The sequence below is a fragment of the Acanthochromis polyacanthus genome, chromosome 19 (assembly GCF_021347895.1).
Source record: "Acanthochromis polyacanthus isolate Apoly-LR-REF ecotype Palm Island chromosome 19, KAUST_Apoly_ChrSc, whole genome shotgun sequence".
Taxonomy (NCBI): domain Eukaryota; kingdom Metazoa; phylum Chordata; class Actinopteri; family Pomacentridae; genus Acanthochromis; species Acanthochromis polyacanthus.
In genome coordinates this window covers 21,023,564-21,050,006 of record NC_067131.1, presented here as the reverse complement: position 1 = coordinate 21,050,006, position 26,443 = coordinate 21,023,564, and the positions used below count along the sequence as shown (strand labels likewise).

The 26,443-nt window shown below is 41.9% G+C and overlaps 1 protein-coding gene across 7 annotated transcripts in view; it reads left to right on the top strand.

Moving 5' to 3' along the window:
• The first annotated feature begins 1,425 nt into the window (after positions 1 to 1,425).
• The window catches only part of LOC110956095 (urotensin-2 receptor), a 70,283-nt gene continuing 45,265 nt past the window's right edge, over positions 1,426 to 26,443 (top strand). For 4 of the 7 annotated variants that reach the window (XR_007937897.1, XR_007937895.1, XR_007937894.1 and 1 more), the window contains exons 1-5: positions 1,426 to 7,969; positions 8,045 to 8,136; positions 9,738 to 10,923; positions 11,021 to 11,121; positions 13,589 to 13,702. The gene's annotated coding sequence lies outside the window, so the exon portion shown is untranslated. The other 3 variants (XR_002596027.2, XR_007937896.1, XM_051939231.1) reach the window with 3 other exon arrangements.

Genomic DNA, 26,443 nt, shown 5'->3' with positions numbered 1-26,443 from the left:
CTTTAAAGACGTGAAGGTCGACTGGAGAACAATTTGGGAAAAACAACCATTTTAGAGTAATCATACAAGTCTTTTTTTAATGTGGCTTTGATTTTGATCTCTTACTATGTAGCTAAGAAGGCAGAAGCAGAGTTCTGTGCCTCTCACTTTTCATCTCCAAGTGAAGAATGGACTGACACTGCAGACACATGATTCTTAGGTCACAGAAACACACAAGCTTAATAAATCTGACCTGATGAAGAAATCTAATAACATCTGAGGTAAGTAAAATATGAAAGGTTTTCAATTTTAGAGAATGATGTCTTATTGATATAGTTAAGCAATTTACTAACCATCTTAGATAATGAGCACACAGTTGATTATCTGAAACCAAAGATGCATTAATGGGTTCCTGTGCAGCTGCTGTGGCTGTGTGTCAACGTTCAGAAACTGCACCACAGCCAACATTCACTTCTTCACAAATTTAAGTAGAGGTTGGGATTGGAGAGATACCGCACTGTCAGGGTTCCCCATTCTTTCCCTGAAATTATTTTCCAGGACTTTTCCAGGACATTTTCAGTCGGTACAGATACACATTATCACATCTTACACTATCTTACACTACCCCTCGTTCTTTGGAAGTGTTCTTCACTACAGTTGTAACTTGAATTTACCCAGATTGTTTCTACATTTATTACTCAGACATTTGATGTGCAGTCTATTTTTTATAGATAAATTATAATTTATCTTTGAAAAATAATTATGACGTGTCATAGAATAACGCAAATACACCTATAGATTACAGCCACTTTCATTGGCTGTTTTGTGGTTCGTTGTTGGTTGTACAGCTACTTCCCTCGATCCTGTATCGTTTGCATTTGATTTGTTTAAAAGTTACAAATAAAGTCAAATTAACTGCAAAGAAGGAGAACAAGAGTCACGGAAAAAAAGATGATAGCAAAAACATTGTTAAATTAGCTGTAATGCTAATTTAGCCATGTTAAATTACATTCATTTATGCTAACAACAGTGGAATTAAGAAATGTCAGTCATCAGAGATGAAGCAGCAATTTTAAAACTGAAGGTGTTCTAAGATGCCACCCTGTCCACCCCCCGCCACTGCTGCCACCACCACCACTTTAGTATTAAACCAGTTCGAATCAAATTATGCACTATTTCCCTATTTATGTGTTTTATTCCATTTGGACTGCATGAAATGCTTCTTTGGCCAAAATGTGTATATGTTTGTAAATTACATTTAGACAATGTGTTTTTCCTCAACCTCTTCTACAATTCTACAATTTCATTTAGCAGACGCTTTTGTCCAAAGCGACGTACAACACAAGCAAGAATTCAGACATAAGGAAAAACCTGTAGTAAGTGCAAAAAGTGCGATTGGTCAAAGGTGTTGCCATCAAGTTGCAGAAGAATTGCCACCCCCACCCCCCCACCCCTTTTTATTTTATTTTATTTTTTTTAACTTTGTCAGCACTAAATAAATGCTGGGTTTTGGACCACCTGACTTATTCTACCCCTAAGGTGGAGTCAGATTAGGGGCCAAGGTGTTCTCTAAACAATTGAGTCTTCAATTGTCTTTAAAAAATAGAAAGGGACTCAGCAGAATGCACAGAGTTTGGTAATTTGTTCCACCATTTGGAAACAACAGAGGAGAAGAGTCTGGCTAGAGATATCGAGCTGTGCTGGGCTGGAAGCACCAGGCGTCTCTCACATGCAGAGCGAAGGGGAGTAGACCTGGATCAGGGAATCCAGGTAGGCTGGGGCCGTTCTTGTAAATGTTTTGTAAGCCAGGAGGAGAGTTTTGAATTTGATTCTGGCTGCAACTGGAAGCCAGTGAAGAGAGATGAACAAGGGAGTGACATGAGCTCTTTTGGGCTGGTTGAAGACCAGACGTGCTGCTGCATTCTGGATCATCTGTAGAGGTTTGACTGTACATGCAGGGAGACCTGCCAGAAGAGAGTTGCAGTAGTCAATGCGTGACATCACAAGAGCCTGAACCAGAAGTTGTGTGGCCTGTTGGGTCAGGAAGGGTCTGATCTTCCTGATGTTGTAGAGGACATAACGACAAGATCGAGAAACTGAGGCCACGTGAACCTTAAAGCTGCTGTCCGGAGTTTGAATCGCAGCGTCTCCCAGAACACTGTTGGTCCCACCCTCCCTCCCTCTGATTTCGCCCCTTTATTTGTGCACGCGCGCAGTACATGAGAGAAGTGCCCCGAGTGCTGCAGCATCTCGCCTGTTTTGCTGTTTTCCCCTCTTCTACATTTAGTACATTTAGTAAATAATAAAGGAATTACGTTAGAATGCTGTATTGAGTCTAACTTGTCCTAATACCAAAATAACATGAATCTGCTAGGACGAACTAGTAAAGTTTCAATATGTGATTACACTCGTGTATCCCTCTCAATGACGTTGTTTATCAAACTTAGTGCATTTACGCGTGTATATGTGTTACATTGTTTATTTATTTCTATCTAGAGTTCAGAATTGCATGACTCCTCTGACGAAGAGTATGTCCCAGACGCCCCAACATCTTCCTCCAGAGGTCGGGCATCTAAACGAAGCCGTCAGGCGGGCTATGGAGGGCCGTGGTCGGGGAGCGACGCGAGCACCCCGAGCCAAAAAACGTCCTGCAGTCTCTTGGCCTGACAAGCCGTGGGATTGGTAACTTTTCTGGAAGTTGCTGAGCCCTGATGCTCTCTCCTCCACAAGCAAAACAAATGTGTGCGCGGTTGCGTAGTGCATAGCTCGCCCACCTCTGCATGGGCTTGCTTGCTGTGCGCGTAACCGTTGATTGACAGCATGACAAAGCTGAAGCTCGAACTTGATTGGTCGGCAGCAACCGGCGCTTTTTGGAATAACATGGGGGTCTATGAGAGGAAGGCGGAGCTCAGGAATAAATTTTCATATCGCGTTATTCTAACTTTATATTATAGTATCGAACTAGACTAACACATTTAAGCTTTGTTAAAAAATGATACATAGATTGAAAACAAACGGAAACTCCGGACAGCAGCTTTAAAGGTCAGCTGGTCATCAATCATGACACCCAGGTTTCTGGCTGAGTTAAGCCTCTTAAGCCCATATAGCCCTAATATGGCTCTGCTGGCCTACTGGAGAAATTATTGCAAAAATATGGACAAAAATGCCACAACGTGGTCCAACTGTATGTGCCCAGAAAATGATAGAATGAAGCCAAAATGTGCCCTTAATGCGATAACATGTATCTTAACATGTCCAGGAAATTCCAAAATGAACCAGAAAAATACCAAAATGTGCTCTTGGTATGCCAATATATGCCTGGAATGTTCAAAAATGTGTTCAGATTATATATAAAAAAATTACCCAAAAATAATCCCCCTAGTGTTCCAAAGGATAGCCCTAAATATACCGTATCCAGAATATGCCCAAATGTAGCTTCATTTGCCAACAAGTCCTCAAATTCATACGACTGCATCGGTCGTATGTAACGTGCACCGGAGTACGACCCACGAGAGCATATTTATGTTAGCGCCCCTACAGGGAAAAGGAACGCATTACGGGATTTAATTCGAGAAACGGCTTTTCCCTTGTGAAACGGCTTTTTCCTCACTTTCCCAGCATGGGTTTAGGGTTATGGTTAGGGTGAGGGAAAGGGATAGGGATAGTGTTAAGATAAAAGTTTGTGATGTTTCACCTGCGACACCGGAGTGTCGATATTTACTCAACCGCCAGAGGTCGCATAGTCAAAACGTAACACTCAGTCATAATACGGGCGTGTACAGACGACCGATGTGGTCGTTTTTGGTTTGAGGACAGGCTGCATTTGCTGATCAGGGTTTAAGAGGGGAAAGTTTGGTTCAGTCAGGGGAAAAAAATGTACACAATGACATGTAAACAGTTGCCAGGACAATTCACCCTTGGGTTCATCTGGTCCCGGTCTACCCTAGTTCCACTGTTTAGAACCTCGATTATTCAGAAACTTTGCCCATGTAGTGTTTGCAGACCGACATGTTGATGATGTACTCTGTAGTAATTGGATATGTTTGCAAATGGGTGTTAGTAAATTAAAAATAAATAAACAGAACTAAAAGTGAACTTCACATTGACATTGATGAGCATTCCAACCAGGAACAAAGTAAAAGATCATCAATACAAAAAAAAACTCTTTTTGTTCACCTTTTAAAACACAAAAACACACCGCAGTAGCACCCTAAACTAAAACTACCAAGGGGTTCCCTGTTTTCCTTTCTGAACAATTCAAAGGTCCCTCCCTATCTCGCCACACATGCACCAACCACTGGAACACATCTCCAAAGTTCTGCTGAAGTTCAGCTTCCCCTCAGAAGAAGTGCCGCCAGATGAAAGAGCCTTTTGAGAGGCAGCTAGCATCGTGATTGTACTTTGGTCTGTTCCAATCCAGCTTCAGTTCCAGAGACGGCAGGCGGGACGAGTCAACGGAGGCCGAGTGGACGAAGGCATGCAGCTGAGAACAATCCAGAAAACAACAGAGGAGGAGTGAAGCTGCCCAGGGCCAGAACAAACAAAGTAGCATTGTATGTCTCTTAGAAAACATCATAGTATATAGCATTTGGTATAAAAAAATGCCACCATATACATCGTATATTGTACAAATAACAAGTCAGAGGAAAGAGACATACACTGTAGAATTGTAGTAACTGTGGGCTGAATGATTTACTAATCAGTATTTCTTTTTTTAACCGATTTACGGTAATAAATCCATTCATAAATGGTGCTACTTTGGCTCTGAACCTTCATCTACCTGTGGTCGCTCTGTCTTCTGGAGTGATTTGATTGTTATATGTCACAAATAAAACTCCTTTAACTTAACATATTAACAAAAACATATCAACAAAATTTTCTGTTAGTTTGTGTTCTAAGTTTAACTCCAAGATTTTAAATACTTTCATTTACTGCAAATGAGTATCTCCTCCAAATGTCTCACCAATAATCTTTAATCGGCCTTAAAAACCCACAAAACACCCTTCTATACTTAACCACACTTAGTACAGTCCGGTTCCCCCTTCTATAAATTTGCTTGGAATCTTCCACTTCCTGTTTGTCAAAGTGGCCTTCTACCTGGACAGGTTTTGTTGGCGCTCATGCAACAAGCATTTTGGGTAAGTGCACTTTAATATGGATGGATGACACTGAATTAGAGTCTGTTGTAATGAGACTGAGTCTAAAAACATCATAGCTCTGTCAGGCTCAGAATTCACAGAGAAAAGTCTGAAATGTTTGCTAGGTTAGTGTCCCACATGTTTTTTTGGCTCAGCTAAAGCTAACTCTCTCCAACTTCTTGATCTCTTGAGTTGCTTGGTAAAATATCTAGCGAGAGGTGCTGAAGCTCAGAAAGTCTGAGATGTTTGTTCAAAATAAGCTCATTCTCAAGTCTTATCTGAACTGTCCTCTTTTGTTTGAACTTTCCCTAAACTTAGGAGTTAATGACAGAGCAGCACATCCAGATTCAGTCTCATTTATGTAGAGATTAATCTTCAGTGTCATTCATTGCAGTGTTTCAAATGTTGGTTTGTCAACCAAACCAGTCCAGGTGGAAGATGATGTGAAGAGAAAGCTCCAGAGGATGAATATCACACATTTACGTTGGAAATAAATGTCATTTAATTAGACATTGTCATGCAAAAGTTGGATTTCCCTTTAATGATGTTCAGATCTTTGACTGTTTTGTTGATGTTGGTTTCTAAATGTTTTTTGACACTCGGCCCCAGAGATTCAAACTCTTTACGGCTCACAAACTGTAACAATTCACACATTATCAACAATCTTTCTGACTAAATTAAGATAAAAAGGGAAAAACTGCCTGATTCCTGCATCATGAATGTATAATATTATATAATAATGTAATATATTTGGGTTTGACATTTTATAAACCAAAACAGGAAATGAATTACTGGAGAAAACAATCAACAAATTAATGGACAAAGAAAATGTGTTTTTCAACATATATGGCTGAATTACTCCAACATTACAAGATACATACAATTTAAATTCAGTTTTATTTATATAACACTAATTACAGGTCAAATAGTCTCAAGACACTTTATTTTTTATATTTTTTGTCATATTTAAAATATGAAAAAGTTATTTGGTTTTTAAGAGAGTAATCGACGATTAAAATAACTTTCTCCACTAAAACTAATAAACCTGAGTTCAAATAGAAGGAACAGATTTAAATACTGCAGTCGCACGACAACAATAATAAAGTTTCTCAACAAAAACTAAATCTGCTGGTGGATTCCATTGAAGTCTAATAAATGAAAGTAATAAATATATAATAACTTTATTTATAATAACTAATAAATAAAATGTGACACTAAAGGTTTGTGGTGGTAAAAAAAAAAAGTAAAGATATCACGCTGAATATCTGGATGGTGGCTGATAAAAATTGGCCTCCCTTCATTTCTCTGGAGCCGACTCCATAGATTATTTACGAAATGATTTTATTTTGTCTGATCTGTAGTTCAGTGAGTTAAGTGTTGACCTGTGGAGCTGCAGGTTGTGAGTTCAAGACCAGATCCTTCTTACATTTTATCAAAATCCTGACTGTGAGGGTGCTGGAGAGCATCCCCCTCACTGCATTTTGTACAGACTGATACAAGTTTATTTATTTTGTTTTGCGTTGAGGTGACTTCAGTGGGGCGTGTTCCATGGAGTGCACACATGAAGATGCAGCCACAGAATACCACAGTTGTCACTTACCTGATTAGATGGAATTGAGAGATCAGAGGAGAGAGGGGAGGGGTTACAGGGGTATTTTTGAATAAGTTTGATCTTTTGTGTTTCTGTGGGTTATGTGTTTTCTTTCCTTTGTATCAGACTGTTAATTGCATTCATGTTTTTTTAGTACAAAGGATATTTAATATTATATATTTTTTAATATAAGTGTGGATAGGTCACTGGTGTGAGAGAATATAAGAGCCAGGTGTCAGTGTGGTGTGAGAAGGAGGGTAACCCCTCCTTCTCACACCCAGGGCTGAAGCTTTGCTCTGCTTCATGCCGTCATCCACGGCACCTTGTCTAACTGGTGAGCTATATTTTGCACATGGAAACGAAGTAAAAACTGGAGCTCTGGAACAAAACTCCTTGCTGTTTGGCTGCTTTTTTACTGTGCCATCATGCTTTCCCCTTTAATGCCGTTGGGTTTATCCAAATTGTAGTGTATCACCACCAAAATCCTACATTTGGCGTCAGACGTGGATGAGACGCGGCCAAATTTAAGAAGTAAAGCATTGTGAGCCAACAGCATGGGGCCTAAAGTTCAAGCCAAAGTTCCACGGACAGAAGTTGTTGAGGACAGCCAGGAAGAGGGTGTCGCAGGAGAGGTGCCAATGGTCGTACACCCTGGGGAGAGGCCCCCAGGGCCTGCTGATATGGACTCAGTTACTGGCATGTTGCAGCAATGTCTTCACTTCCAACGTGACCAAAGTGAAAGATGGGAAAGAGAAACAGTTAAACAAGACAAAAGGTGTCACCAAATGCAGATTCAAGTGTGGGATGAACTGGAGCAGCAGCAGAGCACAGAAAGCCGACCCCAGCAGAGCACACCACAGCCACTACAGCAGGTATCCCAGTCCAGTGCCCACACTGAGTTAACGGGTAGGGGCTGGGGGCAAGCAGCAGTTCCCCGACTGGAGGAGGGGGATGATATTGAGCAGTATCTGGCCACCTTCGAGCGCTTGGTGTGGTAGGATGTCCCCGCCCATCTCCACTCATGTGTATGTGTGTGCATTGGATCAGGTTCGCGCAGCTGGGAGCAATCGCTGTGATCCTTGATTACTGGGCAGTGCAGCACCGAGTCATATCTGGGAGAGGGCTGCATGTCTCACACATGCATCTTACCTCTTCCTGGAGCACAGTGTCGTGTCGGCGGTGTGGTTTGGCGTGGCTGTGCTGAATCCACGGGGCGGTCTTGAGACGCTGTCGATCGAGCTTTCTCCATTTATGTTGTCAGGTATGTTCCAACGTGGTCGCTGCATCTCTGGGCCATATTAGTGGTGTGTTTTAATGCGCTTCTGCTTTTTGGCAGTGTCAACCTGTATCCTGGTCGAAGGCTGGGAGCTGGGTCTGTGTGTGGCCTCGGAGCTGGGTGTAATCTACACGCTGTGTTGAACTCCTGAGGTAGGCTGGCTCGGCTTTGCCTGGCGTTCGTATGTTTTTTCTGCTGAGCTGCACATGAAGTGACGCTGGTCTCTGCTTGCTGTTGGCAGTGGCCATGCTGCATGTTGCTGTGGCTGTCTCCCCTGTTCCCTGAGGAGCTGTGTCTTCACTGACAGGCTTTTACTTCAGAGGCTTGCTACTGCTGTTTTGTCTGCGGGATGACCGCAGGCTCTCGGCTCATTTATAATTTTTTTTTTGTAATTGTTTTATGGTTATTTTGTTTCGTCTTTTAAACTTTGTCTTCCTTGGGTGGGCGGGTGCCTGAGGGTAGGATCAGAAGCTGTATCAGGCAGACTGACCCCAATTACCCAACTCATTAATATTCAGTCAATTATTTCTGGGTTATTTTGATTGGGTTAGTATTGTTAGTATTAGTAGTATTGTTAGTACTATTGTTTCCTGACTTTGGGAGCATTTGTTATTTTTAGGGTCCGAGCACCGACGGTGCCGAGGACAGGCGGTGCAAGAGGCGGTGCTTAGAGACTTCAAATTTCACCCATAGATACAACACAGCATAATGATCAAAAGTTATTAAAATTTCCTGCGTAAGCCAAAGGGTGTGGCCATGGTGACCTCCAGAATTTTGATGCTTCGCCATGAAATAACTGCTGTGTAACTATCCTCTGCATGCTCCAGTCTCCTTCAAACCTTCCATGTGTGATCAGAGTCCAGTTTAGAAGACATCCATTGACCAACGTACAGTCGGAGTGACAGCGCCACCTGTTGCATAAACAGGAAATGCTGTATAACTAGCCTATACATACTCCAATCTGCCTGAAATTTTACATGTGTGATCAGAGTCCAATGCTGATCCCTTCCATAGGCTAATATACACTCTTGATCGCAGCGCCACCTGGTGGATGGAGAGGAAGTGCTTTATAATTAGCCTGTACATGCTCCAGTCTGTCTGAAACTTTACATGTCTGATCAGAGTCCGGTCCTGATGACATCCATAGACCAATATGAAGTCACAGTCATAGCACCACCTAGTGAATGGACAGGAAGTGCTGCATGTCTAACCTGTACATGCTCCAATCTGCCTGAAACTTTACACATGTGATCAGAGCCCAACCCTCATCACATTCATTGGCTGAAATATACTCTCAATCACAGCGCCACCTGGTGGACATGCTTGGATTCGCTGACCAGCAAGAGTGTGAGGACCCGTCCAACGCTGCTTGCAGCTTTAATTCTATTTATTTTGGAATTGCGTCAGTCTCAGGTGTCGTCCTTACCTGCGTGACCTTTTTGACTGCTTGACGGTAGAGTGGTGGACCCGCTAACAGATTTCCTGGGGGTGAAATTCCCCCAGATGGAGTTGTCGAACACTTGTTCCATACAAAGATAAATTCAACCCTCATAGCATTGCCACATTCTTGGCATTGTCGGCAGGATCACACTGTGAAGACAGACGTGTATTCCAATTTTTTTCCTTCCTTTTTTGTGCTTCTTTTGTATTAATTGCTAGTTGATAGCTTGCCTGTTAAGTGCAAATGGCTTTAGAGACAGAACAGCAGTAGCTGGTGTGTAAATCTAATCACCCTAAATTTTTTTTCTGGAAGTTTTGGTGCAGCTCGTCCTTTGGTGCCATGGAGGAGGAACTGCAACAGCTCAGAGACCTTGTCATGCAGCTGAAGGCAGATAATGGGTGGCTTCATCAGGAGAGGGATGCCTCTCAGGCCGGCCCAAGTACTGCCGCCTCGGCCACTTCCGCTCCAGTGAGTAATGGAGTACTACAGATACCGGCGCTACGGTAACAGAGTGCTTGGTCGTGGTGCCAAGAGACCGTAGATATCCCATGTTTAATGGCAAAACTGGCATCAGTGTAACTGAATGGGCAGAGGAAGTTCAGGCCTATATACGTGCCCGTCGCTTGTCAGCTCTCGATCAAGCCCTCTTTATGTTTGATCATCTAGAGGGGGAAGCCAGCCAATATAACTAACCCAATATAAATTGTATAAAATGGGGTTCTCGCACTCAGACACGGGGTGGGCCCCTCAATGCGCCCAAAACATGGCTGATACTTACTTTCACGCTCTTTGACGATGTACATCTGTCTATCAATTCTGGGCAACAGTCACGCAGAAGCTCTCCAATATTTTGGACTGCGGGATTCCGCATTCCCCTAACATTTGGCAAATTGGTGACCTAACGCTAACAGCCTTACCAGACATTCATATCCATCCCACACTTGCAGCTATCGCCATTGCCAAAAAAAAATATTTTAGTTAACTGGAGAGATAAGAAAGCCTTCAACATCATTCATTGGCTGAATCTCCTCACAGAACACATTTCACTTGAGAGAATATCTGCTACCCGAAAAAAACAATTGGACTCATTTAAAGAGAAATGGTCTCTATTTATTAAATATGAATCTATAGCTTCTGCTTGTTTGTGAGCATATGCCACTTCCCTTATAAAACTGTGATACCTGTTTTGTCTGTTCAGATGTCTAACTATCCTCTGCTTTATTTCAGTTTATTAACCCTCTACTTTTTAAAGAATGATGGCACCATGGACTCCAAGGCCGTGTGCATGCACTGGTGGTGTCCTTTCCCTATTGTTCCTGGGGTTGCTCTCTGGCTCTGCGGGGCCTGCGTGGCTAGGGCCCCTCTCCCTGGGGGTGGGTGTCTCCGGTGTCTCTCCCATTGAGCCCTGGATCTGCTGGGTCTGCACGCTCTCCTGAGGCCTTGGGGGTGGCGGTGGCTGGTCTCTTCTGGGGCGCCCTGGCTGACATTGGGATTTGGGGTGGGTCGGCCATAGACATATAAAGAGTAGACGCCACATTGGTTGCTGGGGTGAAAGAAATGCGGCCGCTATCTTGGACTTGTCATTGTATTTACAGTTCAGCAGCAGAAAGAACAAGATGCCAGAGCACTGTACCACATATTCGTGTTCAAATCGCCAGACCGTCGAAAACAGGGCACGAGGGATTACTTTTCACAAGTAAGATTGAACATTACTACAGTGCCTTGCGAAAGTATTCGGCCCCCTTGAACTTTTCAACCTTTTGCCACATTTCAGGCTTCAAACATAAAGATATAAAATTTTAATTTTTTGTCAAGAATCAACAACAATTGGGACACAATCGTGAAGTGGAATGAAATTTATTGGACATTTTAAACTTTTTTAACAAATAAAAACCTGAAAAGTGGGGTGTGCAATATTATTCGGCCCCTTTACTTTCAGTGCAGCAAACTCACTCCAGAAGTTCAGTGAGGATCTCTGAATGATCCAATGTTGTCCTAAATGACTGATGATGATGATAAATAGAATCCACTTGTGTGTAATCAAGTCTCCGTATAAATGCACCTGCTCTGTGATAGTCTCAGGGTTCTGTTTAAAGTGCAGAGAGCATCATGAAGACCAAGGAACACACCAGGCAGGTCCGAGATACTGTTGTGGAGAAGTTTAAAGCCGGATTTGGATACAAAAAGATTTCCCAAGCTTTAAACATCTCAAGGAGCACTGTGCAAGCAATCATATTGAAATGGAAGGAGTATCAGACCACTGCAAATCTACCAAGACCCGGCCGTCCCTCTAAACTTTCACCTGGAACAAGGAGAAGACTGATCAGAGATGCAGCCAAGAGGCCCATGATCACTCTGGATGAACTGCAGAGATCTACAGCTGAGGTGGGAGAGTCTGTCCATAGGACAACAATCAGTCGTACACTGCACAAATCTGGCCTTTATGGAAGAGTGGCAAGAAGAAAGCCATTTCTCAAAGATATCCATAAAAAGTCTCGTTTAAAGTTTGCCACAAGCCACCTGGGAGACACACCAAACATGTGGAAGAAGGTGCTCTGGTCAGATGAAACCAAAATCAAACTTTTTGGCCACAATGCAAAACAATATGTTTGGCATAAAAGCAACATAGCTCATCACCCTGAACACACCATCCCCACTGTCAAACATGGTGGTGGCAGCCTCATGGTTTGGGCCTGCTTTTCTTCAGCAGGGACAGGGAAGATGGTTAAAATTGATGGGAAGATGAATGGAGCCAAATACAGGAGCATTCTGGAAGAAAACCTGTTGGAGTATGCAAAAGACCTGAGACTGGGACGGAGATTTATCTTCCAACAGGACAATGATCCAAAACATAAAGCCAAATCTACAATGGAATGGTTCACAAATAAACGTATCCAGGTGTTAGAATGGCCAAGTCAAAGTCCAGACCTGAATCCAATCGAGAATCTGTGGGCAGAGCTGAAGACTGCTGTTCACAAACGCTCTCCATCCAACCTCACTGAGCTCGAGCTGTTTTGCAAGGAAGAATGGGCAAGAATTTCAGTCTCTCGATGTGCAAAACTGCTAGAGACATACCCCAAGCGACTTGCAGCTGTAATTGCAGCAAAAGGTGGCGCTACAAAGTATTAATGCAAGGGGGCCGAATAATATTGCACACCCCACTTTTCAGGTTTTTATTTGTTAAAAAAGTTTAAAATATCCAATAAATTTCATTCCACTTCACAATTGTGTCCCAATTGTTGTTGATTCTTGACAAAAAATTAAAATTTTATATCTTTATGTTTGAAATGTGGCGAAAGGTTGAAAAGTTCAAGGGGGCCGAATACTTTCACAAGGCACTCTATTGGTTGTATTTTGTGAATCGAATATTTCTGTACTGTACTTATGCCCACCAGCGAAATCGTGGCCAGCGAGCTGGGCTATGTTTAGTGCCGGTGTTGACCCGTCTGTGAACTAAGACTTTATAAGTCATATTCCATAACACTGACTTAGATTACAACTGACACAGGAAAGCTAAAACAAATATTACTGGTATAACATTGACCAGCGAATTTTACACAGGTTGCACAGACTGTATTGTTCACATGTAATTCACCCTAACAACAGTAAGCTACCTCTAATGTCTCATACCCACCCACTTACTTAAAAATACAGACAACTGAACATCTGACTGTAGAATCGTTTGCAAGGTTAGAGAGGTTATTCACAGTTTAAGCAGTTTTGGTTCATTATCAAAATATGCATCAAAATAGGACTTTGTTAAAGACAGGTTATAAGAAATTTGAAGGAAGAAAACAAGCTTGACCTCTTTTGTAAGATGTTTTTGTATAGACTCTCCCAAATCTTCCGTTTTCATTTTGAAAGTTTCCCAGAGACATAGATATAAGGAAGAAGTGGGAGATGGCTTTGAGGAGGGAAGGATTCACTTCAAGTGATTCCTCAGTGCTTTGCTGTGGACATTTTAAGCAGGGTGATTTTGATAGGACAGGTCAGATTGTCCGACTCAGAGATGGTGTTATTTCATCCATCTTCAGCTTCCTAGTTCACCTCCAAAGAGTAGGTGTAGCATCATAAGGCTATTAGCATTCATAAATGTAAATATTCTATTATCAATCACAGGGCAGGGTGAGATACTTAACCCTGTATATTCTTTTTCATTTTAGCCGGAAAAGGGCAGGAGTACATCTACCTCCAGAAGAGCTGACGAGAGCCTGTCCGTGGCCTCTCAGGATGATCCAGAAACTGGAACCTCAGACCCACAACCTCAATCTAATGATGTGAGTATTTCTACTGTAAAAATCATATCATAATGGACCTGGACATATTCAAATCTCACTTGTTTGCTGCCACTCATATTAAACACACTCTCACATAAACCCATTCACACGCAATTGAAGACATGTTGAACATGCATTCCTGACACACACACACTCTCACTGTCTGTCTCTCTCTCTCTCTCTCTCTCTCTCTCTCTCACACACACTATGGCGTCAGAATCGTGTCAAAAAGCGTGCGCAGCTATCAACTGAACGTGTCACATGTGCGCGTACTTTGACGCCTGTGCGCCTGTCGCGTAATGCAGTTTCCCCATTGACTTATAATGGCCTCCCGTTCACGCGTGCGTTCACGTGTGATCATTGCTGCGCACTGGCAATCACACTACGCGGAGCGGTCACGCGTAAAATTCATGCGTTTTTTTACAAACGCACGCATTAACGCTCACATGAAGATAATAGAACATTTCGGTCACGCGCTCACACGTATGCGGAAATGACGTGCGCGAACTCTGTCACGCGTAACAAGAAGCTGCGTGCGTATGAAGCAGCGTGTACATGCCTGTCTGTCACTGTTTGACAAATACTTTTACGCGCTCACACACGCGTGCGGTCGCAATTTCTGATTGTACACAATAGTTGTTGATCTGCACTGTGCGCAGCATAACGCGTAACATGAGCGCGTCGTGTAGTTGTTCGGTTCCAGCTGATGGCGCTATTGTTCCAAAACACGGGGATAAACTTACCCAGTTTTTATTATTTAAATTAGGTTCTCAGGCTTCACAGCCCCGAGCCACTAGGCTGCAGTTCTTCTGACGTTTATTATTATTACATAATTCATTTAGCTTAGCTACTTAGCCTCAAATACGTTTGCATCCATTACATAGCGGTTAAACTTCTTTTCCTTTCGGCTTTTCCCTTCAGGGGTCGCCACAGCGAATCAATTGCCTCCATCTAACCCTGTCTGCTGCATCCTCTTCTCTCACACCAACTACCTTCATGTCCTCTTTAACCACATCCATAAACCTCCTCTTTGGTCTTCCTCTAGGCCTCCTGCCTGGCAGTGGGAAACTCAGCATCCTTCTACCAATATATTCACTCTCTCTCCTCTGGACATGTCTGAACCATCTCAGTCTGGCCTCTCTGACTTTATCTCCAAAGCCTCTAACATGTGCTGTCCCTCTGATGTACTCATTCCTGATCCTATCCATCCTGGTCACTCCCAAAGAGAACCTCAGCATCTTCAGTTCTGCTACCTCCAGCTCTGCCTCCTGTCTTTTCCTCAGGGACACTGTCTCCAGACCAAACAACATGGCTGGTCTCACCACAGTTTTGTAAACCTTTCCTTTCATTTTAGCTGAAACTCTTCTATCACACCTGACACTTTTCTCCAGCTGTTCCAGCCTGCACGTACACGCTTCTTCACCTCTTTTCCACACATTGCTCTGGACTGTTGACCCTGAGTACTTAAAATCCTCCACCTTCTTGATCTCTTCTCCCTGTAACCTCACTCTTCCACTTGGGTCCCTCTCATTCACACACAGATACTCCGTCTTGCTGCGGCTAACCTACATAGCGGTTAAACAAACGCAATAAATTGATGATATTATCTATATTTACCTTTATAGATGATCTTAATTACGAGACAGAGGTCAGCTGTTGTCTGGGAACATCCATGATCACACTACTGGTGGGACACAACTGTACCGGATTTCAGCTGAAGGCTGCTGTTCTGTGCAAACTGTCATGAGACATTTTTATTGTGATATACCCTTCCCTGCTGTTAGCGTTTGTTTTAATAAGTTGTTTGAGATGAGGAAATCACGATTGCATGTTTCTACTTAAATGCCCTACTTTCATGATTTAATATCACCATAGCATTAATTTTTACAATTTCCATAAATGTCACCTGAAAGTTGAGTAACTTTTTGTGAGCAGTGTATGTAGACATGTAATGTAAGCACACTTCAATAATATATCTGCTGCAGTAGTGCAGTTTATCTAGCTTGGTGTGACATATGTTGTAAGAAACAACATACTGGTATGTTGCTGATATGTTTCAGATTGAAATCTGCTTGAAAAGCACAACTGATTATCTGTCAAAATGTGTGTACGTAGAAGTGTGCACTTAACACTGAATAAAGTCTCTGTAGATTATAGACAAAACACGCATCTTTCATCACAAATATATTTGTATTCACCCAAAGTGCAAGAGTAAAATACCAGTGTACTTAAATAGCTAAGAAGGAAAATAATTTATAAAAAATATGATTACTTTTTCTAAAAAAGGCAGGAATAGTGGACAATGCAGTTTATTTCTGTGACAGTTGCTCCAGCACAGACACCATGCGTCCCATCAGTCCAGCAAGGGTGTTTGAATTTTCATCCGTCCTCTGGATGTTCTGGAGCATGGCAGTGGTCAGGTCTCGGTGTCTTCAGATCTGTTCCAAGAACCGTTCCTCTGACGTCTCCAGATACTGCAGCAGATCCACAGTAGCATCCTGATTCCTTTATCCTGCATAAAAGCACCCAAGCAGCATTAGTTGTCAGTAATTATTTTCTATATTCATGAACACAGTTAACTTATTACCTCCGCCAGGAGGTTATGTAATCATCGGAGTTTGTTTGTCTGTTTGTCTGTTAACAGCATAACTCAAAAAGTTATGGACGGATTTTGGCGGCCATCTCTCAATTGTACAGAGTCCTTCAAAAAAATCCTGGATCCAGACGGTGATCCAGGTCACCTCCGAAATCTAATTCGTTGTTACTTTTGCTCTTCCGGACATTCTGTAAAAATTTGGTGAAAATCTGTCCATAACTTTTTGAGTTATGCTGTTAACAAACAGACAGACAGACAGATGGCCTGGTGGAAGTCTTCGCTCTCTGCATGCTTTTCTAGTTATTTCTGTTGTAGAAGTGTGTATGTGTGTGTGCGTGGCTGTATGACTGTCTGCGTGTGTATGTGTGTGTGTTGATAGGGAGTATGATGGGAGTTGAGTTGGGAGGGATGTGGGGCATTGTCTTTTTATTGTTTGTTTTTAACTTGTTAAGCACTTAGTGCTACTTTATGTAAGAAAAGTGATATAGAAATAAACTTTGATTGATTGATTGATTAAAATAAATGTTGTACGTTGTGATTTTAGGATGGGCCAAAAGATAACATATTGATCATGTTGATGTCTGCATAGTCTAAACAAATCTTACTTGATTTTTTTTTATTGTAAATGTATGGTGTTTATTAATTAAATCAAAATCTTACTTGATTTGGTCTGTAGCGAGGAGGACAGCATGAAGGAGCTGCAGGACGGAACCAGTAAGCTGCAGAGTAGTGATCCTGGTAACTGGACCTCATCATCCTAGGCCGACAACTAAATAAAATTAACAAGAAATGTTGTTGATAGCATCTGTAATTTAAAACCATTTTCTCCATTAATTATTAATTTGTCCGTACGATGTTAGAAAATGTTACAAAAAATGCCTGTAATAATTTCCAGCAGTGCTAAATGCCTTGATATATTTGAGCAATACCTAAAAACCATCAAAGAAATCTGTGTATAAGTAATGAATGCATTGAATTTCCACATCTGCAAAGCTGGAAAATCACAGAACGATCAGCATTTTACCTTGAAATTATAAAAATAGCTGCACATTACCAGTATTCCTCACTTCATTGTGTTAATTTGATCTTCTGAATAAGTTTTAGACTTGTATTAATAATGTTAAACAGTTTATTGGTTCTTCAAGGGAAATTTCAACGATTATCATATAGTTCAGCAATATGGGTCATTGTGTAACAACGTGGGAGGTTCTGAATACAGGTCTGGTAATGAAATATTGCTGCTGTTTCTCAGGTTTTATAAGACGGTTTTCATAGCTTGCTAGCTTAGCAGTGGCTAACTGGTTAGCAAATAGTCGACCTCTGATCCTGTGTCCGGACCACGTTAGCTGGCGTAGCGTTCATAATATTGATGTGGATATGTTGTAGCAGGCGTATTCATAGTCGGCTAACAGCAGGGTGTTTAAGAAATAAAACTTACCTATCAGGATCGGTACTGCGGCCTGCATCAACTCCTGCTCAGCTGTTGCGTTCAGGGACCCGGTTGGAATCACGGAATGCTCAGCTGTTGCGTTCAGGGACCCGGTTGGAATCACGGAATGCAGCCGGAAAAAAATTGGGGCTCTTTTTGGCCAAAAACTGCTGCATCCCGGCTGCCTTTTCTGGTTCTTGTCGTCATTTCTGAACTTTTTAGTTGTTGAGGAGTTAGTCAGGCTCCGTTCGTACAGCTGTAGCCATCTCCCACTGGATTGTTTCGAACACTGGTGTGGTCCAAGAGGCTCCCTCTAACTTCCACTGAATTTCATATGAAGACCACAGTTCCAGGAAGCTTTGGGTCTCCTCCTCAGACCGTTGCTGCTTGGATTTTGCTTCTATATTTACCGGTTTTTAAAACAAACACTGAACATTACTGCTGCTCGCTCGGCTGTTTAAAAACGGCGCTTCTGTGTTTCCCCTGTTGACGGTCGGACTGTAACCCCAGCCCCTGACGTACTGGGCTCTCACCTCGGGCCACCTCTGGCCCAGCAACGAGTTGGGGCCGGTGCGAGTCCCAGTTTTTGGAGCCCGGAGGCGGCCCACCGCCTGTCGAAAAACAAAAAACCGGAGCCGAATCGGCCCGACTCCAACCTCGAACCGGAACTGCCTCGGTCGAAAAGGGGAGACTCTTCTTCGTCTTCTTCTTTTCCGCCAGTATGGCTCACTGCTGCCTCCCCTGGCTGACTAAAATGAAAAGGCCAACTACACGACACGCTCATGTGAGGCGGACTGGTACGCACGGTGCAGAAACGTTCTATTGTGTATGCGTGAACGCGTAATAGTATTTGTCAAACAGTGACAGACAGGCGTGTACGCGCTGCTTCATACGCACGCAGCTTCTTGTTACACGTGAAATACAATCTGCACACGACAACGCAAGCACGCACGCACGCGTAAGAAAATAATCATGCGTGTACAGACACGTTGCTGCCAGTTGCTTTGATTGTTTTGACACGATTGTGACGCCACACACACACACACACACACACTCTCTCTCTCTCTCTCTCTCTCTCTCTCTCTCTCTCTCTCTCTCTCTCTCTCTCTCTCTCTCTCACTCTCACTCACACACACACACTGCTTGCAGTGGCTTTGACAGGTGATGACAATAAGAAAGAATGTGAGCCATACACTCGTGGTGTCAAAGTGTGTGAAGTGAAACATCATTCAAACCGGGCGGTTAGAGATGCTGTACCATCATCATTTGATGACAGCTACCATCTTCTAGCCCTGAAAAACAATGGCGGCCTAGTGATTCCATCACAAGGCATAGTGAAGGTTTGATTTTATAATCTTGTTTATTTTTTTTATCTTTGCATGTTAAAGTTGCTTTGTTCTTTGTTATTTTCTCTGTACTGTAAAGTGTCTTTTAGCACTGTGTAAAGCGCGATATAAATATATTTTTTATTATTATTATAACTATTGTAATTATTATTATTATAAGGTGCTGAGAGTTGCAGAGAGGGTGATTTGCCAGGCTTCAACAAAGCAAGCTCCAAAGGTGTCAACAGTCACACACATCGTCCGGGAGGAGATTGGAATGGAGGATGTTTTTCTGCTTGTTGAACACATTGAAGAAACACAGTTTAGTATCGACAACCATCATTCCAGCTTGTTGTCATTGGTTATGTCCGTGTTTCTCCGGATAAGGCTGCACCATATTGCCAAACTTACCTGTCTTGACCTGCAGTTTGTACATGTGTAAATATGGTTTGGGGCAGGGATGTCATGTTCTTGTGTTAATTTGAGAATTTACATTACATTTTATTCTCTCTGCTTTGTACATCTCTATGATGTGTGTGTGTGTGTGTGTGTGTGTATATATATATATAATTTTCTGATTATATATATTTTTAATATATATGTATGAATTATATTGATACTCTATATATGATTTGTATAATAATTTTCTCTGATATATTGATTATATTAATATTCCAGATATGATTTAAATATATTATGTTTTCTGATATATTGATTATATTGATACTCCATACATGATTTATATATGTAGTATGATTTTCTCTGATATATAACTTTTATCTGTTTTATATGTGTGTGTGTGTGTGTGTGTGTGTGTGTATGTATGTATGGCGTCAGAATCGTGTCAAAAAGCGTGCGCCGCTATCAACTGAACGTGTCACACGCGCACGTACTTTGACGCCTATGCGCCTGACGCGTAATGCAGTTTCCCCATTGACTTATAATGGCCTCCCGTTCACGCGTGCGTTCACGTGTGACCATTGCTGCGCACCGGCAATCACACTACGCGGAGCGGTCAAGCGTAAAATTCATGCGTTTTTTTACAAACGCACGCATTAACGCTCACATGAAGATAATAGAACATTTCGGTCACGCGCTCACACGTACGCGGAAATGACGTGCGCGAACTCTGTCACGCGTAACAAGAAGCTGCGTGCGTATGAAGCAGCGTGTCAGAGTGTAGCTCCGCTGAGAGCTCCCACATATCAAATGAAGATATTCACCGAACCAGAAAGACACGGAGACTGTAACTTTTTACTTGCAAGGGTAACAGCACAGTGTAACAAGACACATTAGTGCGAGCTACAAAGACTGCTCCCATACGAAGTTTATTTTATACACAAGCAGAAACGAAAACATAGCATAAGATAAGAAATAGCTCGAGTTACACAAGGGGGTGTGCTAAGCTGTAAGAGTGGAAATATACTGACTAGAGGAGCAAGATGTGTGTGTGTGGGTATGTAATGAAGATTATTCTATAAAGACACTATATACAATCAGTTAATGCCCTAGGGCTTGATTATGATAAATGTATTCTCAAATTCAACTCTAACATTCCCTCCTGTTTATCATGATCAAGAAGTGTAAAGTTCAGTTAACAACATCTTGTAAAAACATATTCTGCTGTCACGTCATTAAACTACACTTCAACATCATCATTCTCATCATTAGAGTCACATTGTGGTTCTTCCATTTCAAGTGCAGCATAAGCAATAATAGAAGTAGTTATCATTTTAGAAATCATGGATCTCAAACATGGTAAAATGCAGGTAGCAAAAATACAAAATAGTAACAAAATACATATACTTATAATTACAAATCTTTTAATAGTCTGAAAAATACCACCAGATGTAAACCAAGAGGTAAAATCCCAGCCTGGAAAAATACCTTTGTCTTGGTTTCTTAAAATGTCTATTTTAATCTCATCCAATTTCTGTCTGATTAAAGTGTAATTGCCTTTGTGATCAGGGATGTATGTACAACAATGGTCATTAACAACTTCACAAACTCCTCCTTGTGTTGCTAAAAGAAGGTCTAAAGCTATTCTGTTTTGGAGTGTCATTTGCTTGATAGCCTTAAGTTCAGGATCGTTTTCTAGCTGATCAGTTATGTCGATGAGTGCGTTAGTGAGATTATTGAGAGAAAACCAAAGTTTATTTACACTTGCGGATAATCTTGATGTACCATATGAAGGAACTAAAGACATAAGAAAACGTTTTGGTTTACTGAAAGCAGGTTGTTGTTCTTCTTTAGTTTCACGGCTTTGGATTCGGTGTGTGTGTATATATGTCCTGTTCTCTAATTGTTGGTCAGTAATGACAATTACAGCAGGTTGCAAATGAACTAAGGTACAAGTACCGCACCAATCAAATGGCAAATACCAATAAAGAAGTCCTCCACATTGCCACATCATTTCGGGTGGAGTGGAGATTTTTGGTCCGAGATTAAAGGTTGTTATGTTTCTTCCAGTCCTATATTTATCTTCAGAAAACCATCAAGATGTGTTAAATCCTGCAATAAAGGGAACTGATGATAAGATAGCAGACAAGTTACTGGAAAGTGATATTATATGGATGCAATTAGGTGTTCCTGGTAAGTGATGCCTGTACATATCGCCACAGGTGCGTTGGAGACACAATGGGAAAGGAATGTTAGTTCGTAATGGTGCAATTCCCACTCCTAATGTGGTGTTCGTAGCCTGTGAAAAATTAGTGGGATCCAGCCATTTTTCCTCATGAATAGTACAATTTGGAAACCAGTATGACATGTTACCAGTGAAATGCTTTAGCATTCTGAGTGTGCTTTCACCAAATATACACATTGTTTCTGATTTATTAAGTCCTACAGGAGTGAAAATGGTCTGATGTGTAGCATGATGAGGTAATTGTGAGCACACGTAGCAATTGGTGACATTATTCTGTTGTGCTGTAAAATTCATAGCTTTATACCAGAAGTTCTGTTCCCAAGTCGCTGCCATGGAGTGTTCATGGGTCCTTTTAGTCCTGTGAGTTCCTGTAGAGGAGAGAGAGAGGAAGAGGAACCACAGGAGTGACAAAGTCACCCCTGCGACTAGCAGAAGTCGCCAGAGAGCCATTCTAAAGTTGGGCGCGGATTAGTTGGGTTCTTCACCGGATTGAGACGTCAGCACCCTATTGTGCTACTGACCCCTTTGTATCGGACTTCCACCGCTACCCCGTCGGTTGATCTGGCTCGGCTTCCAGTTGTATCAGCTTACAGTGCGATTGGTGGATCCACGAAGGCCGTTCAGCAATTTTTATTGCCGTGGGTGTCGTCAGCAGTATTTGATACGGCCCTTCCCACCGAGGCGACTTCCAATTCTTTCTCCTCAGGACTCTGATCAGGACCCAGTCTCCAGGCTGGAACTTCTGTGTAGACAAAGGAGAAGAACACTCTGGCAGATTATTGGAACTCTGAACTTCTCTCGTTTTTAACATATGCATCATCCAATCTGCTAAAGTTACTTCTCTCTCACTATGATTCAGTGGATTATTGTTTTGTGGAAGTGGAAAAGGTCTCCCATCCACTATCTCAAAAGGTGTTATTGTTGTGTCTCCTGTAGGCGTAATTCTCATCCACAATTTAACCAAGGATAAACAATCTGGCCAAGGCCTCTTGGTTTCTTCTATAGTTTTGGCTAGCCTGTTCTTTATTGTCTGATTCGTACGTTCTACAAGGCCGGCGGAATGTGGATGATATGCGCAGTGATTTTTTAGTGAAAAACCCAATGCCTGTGAGCAATGTGTCATGATTGCATTTACAAATGTGTACCAGTATCTGATCTAATTATGGCGGGAATACCATAAGTTGGAAAGTAATGGTTGCAGAGTGCTTTTGCTACAGTTATGGCTGTTATCTTTGGTTGGGTATATTTCAACCCATTTTGAAAACACATCTACAACCACTAAACAATACTTTAGTCCTTTTGATGCTGTTAGCTCAATAAAGCCCATATGAATTGTGTGGAAGGGGTGTTGTGCTGGAGGAAATTGCCCTCTCTTTGGTCTATTCCTTTGGCAAAGACAGAAAAGTTTACAGAGAAAAACTGTCTCTGTACCATGCATACCATCCCTCCTGTTGAGACATGGGTGAGACCATGGCTCACGAGGGCGGCTGTGGGGAACAGAGAACGCGGAAGAACGGGCTTATTATGAATATGATAAAGGACATTTTGCAAAACAGCTCCACGTCTGAGCCAAGAAGCTTGTTCAGCCGTGGGAGCAGTGTTTTGTGCGTCCGCCAAGATGTTTAGGTCTACTGAGAGGAAAAGGTCATTCTCAGAACATGGTGTGCCAAATGAAGCTTGTTTCGCCGCAACATCTGCAAGGTTATTACCCCGTGTTATGGCAGAGTCGTCCTTTAGGTGAGACTTACATTTACACAGCGCCAATTTAGCAGGAAACTGAATCGCTAAGAGAAGATTTTCCGACAGAGAGGCATGTGCAAGAGGTTTCCCACCAGAGGTTTTCATGCCCCTGTTATTCCAAATTCGAGCGAAATGGTGGACAGAAGAATACACATATTGACTGTCTGTGTAAATGTTAAGTGATTTCCCTTCAAACATCTTACAAGCGTTAATGACTGCTAGAAGTTCAGCTGTCTGTGCAGAATACGTGTGTGGCAGGCCTTCTGCTTTTAGGACCGTAGTTACTGTTGTTATTGCATAACCTACACAATTATTATTATTATTATTATTATTGTTACAGGGCTAATTTCAGATTTTTAAAAGCTTCCTCAGCCTGTACAGTCCAAATAATCTCATCTGTTAACGACATGTTCTTGCCATATATTAAATCTTGCAGTGGCTGTGAGAACACTGCGTAATCTGGAACCCAGGATCTGCAAAAATTACAAAGTCCTAAAAATGACATCATTTGTTGTTTTGTTCGCGGCTTTGGAGCATTTTGGATTGCAGTTTTTCTGTCAGTGAGGAAAGACTTCCCATGTTTTGAAAGATTATGGCCCAAATACACCACCTGCGGAGCCCACAACTGAAGTTTGTTTAATGAAACCTTATGACCTGTTTCATGTAAGTGTCGTAACACTGCCATCGTTGTCTGTTTACAGTGTTCCTGCGTGTCTGCAGCCACAAGAATATCAACATACAACAGAATTTGGCTGTGTTCTGGAATTTGAAATGTTGACATGGAGCACCTGAGAGCCTGAGTGTATATGTGGGGGCTTTCCGTAAAACCTTGTGGTAATCGTGTGTAGGTGTACTGTGTACCTTCAAATGTAAACCCGAACCAGTGTTGCGAGTTTGAATGTAGTGGTACAGAGAAAAAAGCATTACTTAAATCTATAACTGAAAACCACTTTTTATCTGGGGTCACTTCATTTAATAATGTATGTTGGTTTGGAACATCAGGCGTAGTTTTCTCTACAGCATCATTCACCGCTCTCAAGTCTTGAACCATCCTCCATTTTCCTGTATGTGCTTTTTAAACAGGGAAAATGGGTGTATTACAAACGCACTTTTCCGTATTCACAATAATCCCTGATTTTTCCATATCTGAAATAACAGGTCCTATACCTTCTATCGCTGATTGCTTCAGAGGATATTGAGAAATCTGTGGTCGACACGGAGTGGCTGCTTGTACTTTAACAGGTGGAAAATGTTTTATCAGTCCTACATCTGTAGGGCTGTTGGACCAGAGATCACTGGGCAGGTTTTTTTTTTCAAATTCTGGGTAATCCTCTATGGACAAACAAATTAATGATCAGGTTTCTTTTCCATTCAAATGTGTGGAGGGTGTGGTGTTTACACACCACCCAAGAGGCTGTTTCATGAACCGCAAAAGTTGTAGTAATTCGGGTGTTTAGCCCTATTACTCTGGTTTTCAGGTCCGCACTCTCATGGGATAGAGTTTGTTTTTTTTTCGTCCGTTAAGAAATATGCAACCACATCTATATATTAATATCTTTAAATAGTAATACATTTATACTTTATTACATCTATGCTTTATCAACATGAAATTTTATTTTAGCTTGATCTGTTGAACCGTGTGATAATTGTTCCTGTGGTCTTAATACTGCATACAGAGTGAAGTGTTTGAAATGTATCAGGCTGAGCTGCATTCCAGAGATAAAAAGAACCTTGAAGCAAAAGCAGCTGAAAAGAAACCATTTTAAGCACTGAGTTCTCATTGTGGTACGAATTAACAGCAAGAACACAGTCTTGGTCTTACAGGAACAATTATCTCACACACCTCATAACAGCTCATTAGTGAAAAATCCCAAATCTCGAAACATATGAACAACTGAAAATTAGATTCCTATTTCACTGACCCTATCGCAGGTGTCTATAATCAATGTTACAAAGCAAATCTGACCATAAAGAAAGAGGTCATTTATCTGGTGCTTCAGCTGCCGCGGCGCCTTCGGCCTCCGATGCACCAGGCCATCGTTGTTGTTGTCTTTGTGTTTTTGTACACTATCTTATCACCTTCTGCTCTGGCTGCACAGGCCTCAGTTTTTTTATTTGTTGCTGTATTTCTTTTTTTCCTCTTTGTGTTTCTTCCAGCCATATTTCTGCGTAATGAAGCTGTTTTTCAGTTTCTTTTGATTTCTTTTATCAGTTTGTTGTTTTGCAGTTAATTCTGTAAATAGCTCTGTGCAGCCTCCTACTATTAATTTGCTATTAAATTCATATTTCTTTTCCCAATCTGACAAGAATTGTATCGAATCTGGATGCTTCTGTTCTGTTCTGCTTATTTTGCATTGCCTTATAGTGAATTTTTTTTCCTGATTATTTATTGGAAAACAAGCTCCTCGGCCAGCTCTATTAGCTAGTCCGGTTTTCCACTAGGAGTCTGATATCAGGACTAAAGGTCGTTTTAGAGTTTTCACAAAGTCCTCCTAAATCTTAATGACTGTTTACACTCAGTGATTTACTTCAGTGACAACAGCCGTATGTTCACACCGATAGGTTTCAGGCTGTCTGCTGCTTCAATCACTGACCAGTCCTTTCACACTCACAGTTTTACACATGCACACATTTTGTAAGTTCTGGCTTCTCTTAGCTCAGGACTTCACTTTCCTAAAGCGCTTTGTTCGGATGCCGTCAACCTGGAACCCCGCAGAACCTGGACAGGGTTTTAACCGGCCGACGTGGAATTCAACCACGGAGGGCTTTCGTCCCCAAACCTAGTTTCAGGGGGCTGTGCACAGACTTCGGTCTCCCTCGAACAGCTCTTTAGGTTCCCAGGTGTATGGGCATCCTTTCTGCGCTTTTTTTTCACTCTTTATCTGAAGGATTTCAGTTTTTATTTTAATATGGAGTTCTAAGATGTCTCTCTCATCTAATTTGCCTGAGAGAGTATGTTTCTTTCTCCGTCTTTTTTGACTTATTTTCCCTGATTCTTCCACATGTC